The following is a 3,274-nucleotide window of genomic DNA, read 5'->3' as shown; positions in this document are numbered from 1 at the left end:
GAGAGAGAGAGAGAGTCGAACTTTTTCGAATAATGATGCTCCGAACAATAAATCTGACGACTTCTTACAATTTATACATATACATGTATATCTGTATGTACACACATCATATATGTATATACGAATTGTAAGAAAAAATATATGTGCATTTTCATGAATATACATGCGCGCGCGCGCGTGTGTGTGTGTGTGTGTGTGCGTGCGCGCGCGCGCGCGCGTGCATCGAATATGATGTAATATATAAAGATATTCATCTGAAACATCTGAAAAATGTGCACAAATTTTAGACTTTCAGTTCGCGATCTAAATTTATTCGTTTTCTAGTACATACTATGAGTTTTTCAGAATATTTTTCTTTTTTATTATCTAACATTCTTATATTTTCTGCGTCTATTCATTTTTTCATTTCACGTTCTTAGACTCGATAGACAGCATTCTATATAAAAATAAAACGTTATATCAGAAAATCGCTTAATTATACTTTTTTTTGTTTAGTATATTTGTCTTGTCCTTTTTTTTCTCTTCACTATCCTTCAGTGCTTGTTCATTATGTATTAATTTTTTATTTACATACAACGCGTATAATTAGTATTTTTGTACCCTGGAAGACTATGCGGTACAAATATTCAAAAACGATGCAGCAATGTAGAAATGATCGTAAAATGTAAATTAAAATAGTTTAAACGAAAGAATAGTCGATTAAAACATTTAGAAGAGATATTACAAAGCCATCAGTGTAATGTGACAATTTGCCGGGAATCCTCGAAGTCACTTCGCGTTTGTATTCGTGTATAGTATAATATATAACTACTAAACTAAAAAACTTTCAGCATCCTCTTCTCTCTTTCCTCAAAATGATGTTTATTGCTTCGATAATATCAAGTAAAAAAGTAGCATTTGGAGAGACAGGAAGGTTCGTAGATGATAAGCAAGACGAAAAAAGTTGGAGATTATATTTAAAATTTGTTTCGAAAATACAAACTGAATCGAGCACTCAATATCTGAATGTATCGCATTGTAAAGATTCGTTCGCGTTTGCTTCCTACATAAGACATACTTATATTTCGGAAAAGATCATACTGCTATTGGACAAAAAGAAATTCGTACTTCGAGGTCAGCCGGTCGTTTCACTCGTATGACTTGTACACCTTGTCACGCATCTAATCTATTTGAGAAAAACAAGAATTTGTGAGCGTTTGTACTATGTCGAGGAATTTGTTTGTTTTTTCATCAATCCTGTTAACATATTTGTGTTACATAAACTTTGTAATTATGCATACGCAATCACGCATACACTCGTAGCACACACTCATAGCGACAAGGCGTCGATTAAAGATAAGCCAAAAAGACTAAACAGAATGATAAAAAATAACGATGCGTCTTGGTCTATGCAAAATCTTCCATTGAACGAAATGTTCTTATTGGCTATATTTAATATGTTACGCAAATGCATTTCGCAAAAAGTGACTGCTTTAGAAATTCTTCGACAAGTAAGAAATAGATTTTGACAACAAGCAATAACGCACGTTCATCCCTTCAACTTTTGTTTTTTGCACGAATTAATTAATAAAATTACATTCGCACTTGCGATACTCGCGTTTTATGATGGAATAAATTCACTTTTCTTTCTTTTTCTTTGCCCTATATCTTTAATACAGATAATTGAAAGTTTTGATACTGCACATAGAAAAATATGTTTCTCATTGTCATCTCTGCTCCTGAGAGATTCACATCCGAGTACATCGAAATGGTGTCACGCTCTTTTTTTTTAATTTTTTTACTATCCTTGTCAAATAGTTTTATGACGACTAATTAGTTTTTAAATGGTCGTCTTTTATACGATCTACCATTCATCGATATATTCGCAGTTCGTAACAAAAATGAATTGATAAACAAAATAGCAGATTGATACAACAATAAAAAAAATACTTTACAAGTATACGTACATTTATGGCAAGAGAACGGAAGAGACAAAATGCCAAAAATTATTTAGCATTATTCGCGCTTCGAGCAGATTATAAAAGAGTACTTACGGATTTCACATCATAAGATGGTAAATTATTGAACAATTGTAAATACATGAAGGAAATAAGCTACGCATTATACATGATTCACATCAAATGTAAATCAGTATTGACTTGAAAAAGTTTTTTAGTCTTTTTTTTGCGGTTTCGCATAAAACTAGTAAGCGCGTCGCAAGAGAATCGGATCTTATTTTCTCTATGTTGCTTCTAATCTTACTATTATCATTATTGTTATTATTACTAATATTATTATTGTTTTGTTATTTTAATATTATGATTATTGTTATTACTATGAGTTTATTATCATCATCATCATCATCATCATCATCATCATCATCATCATCATCATCAGCAGCAGCAGCATCACCTTTTATAAAATTCATCTTCATAATTGATCGCTTTTAATTAAGAAAACCAAGTATAAGATGTCACCGAGACATCAAATAGAATGAGCATGCCTAATACTTCATAGAAATGACATTTCAATAACCGTGTTTGTTTCCTGTAATTACTAAAATTAATCAACATTCGATTTGGAAAAAAAAATGAATCGAATACATTATATTTTCTTTCAGAAGAGAAAAAGGCACATAAACGAAATATGGTATTCTCGTTCATCGAATATGATAAACACATTCACATATGATACAGATAAATTGTATTTATTCCTTTTGGCTTTTGATTTTTTAAAAAAATGAAGAAATTTCATTGACAGATACGAAGTATACTTGATAATCAAAGATATATGTTACATCCCAGAATTCAAGCTATTCCGATAATATTTTGACGCTTGTAGTTGCAAAAAAAGATATAAGAAACAAAAACGAAAAAGATGATCGAATCAACATCGTGGAGGCGGACAAGTGTACACGTAGTTCCGAGAACGGAGAGGCACAACGCGCCGCTTTTTCGACTTAGACCTTATCATGGAAAACTATACGGATGCGGAAAATCCAGCGCAATATAAAGGCACCGGAAAAGTATTCCTCCTTTTTTTTTTTAGAAACTCATCAACTATTATCTTTCCTTTTTCTACAGGAACATTACTACATCTATGCAGCTCGACGAAACGATTGTTTCTATAAACCATAAGAATAAATTCGCCTCGTCGAGAATGGAATAATTTTTAGCTATCCTTCAAAATAGATCTTGAGCCATTCATTTGTTTGAATAGTATGTCGAACTTTGGAAATATTTGCTTCTTTCTCTCATCCGCTTTCCTTTCTCCTCTTTCTCTCTCTCTCTCTCTC

Source organism: Atta cephalotes (genome assembly GCF_000143395.1).
Source record: "Atta cephalotes unplaced genomic scaffold scaffold00050, whole genome shotgun sequence".
Lineage (NCBI taxonomy): Eukaryota > Metazoa > Arthropoda > Insecta > Hymenoptera > Formicidae > Atta > Atta cephalotes.
The sequence above is the reverse complement of the archived record's forward strand: the minus strand, read 5'-3'. Positions refer to the sequence as shown.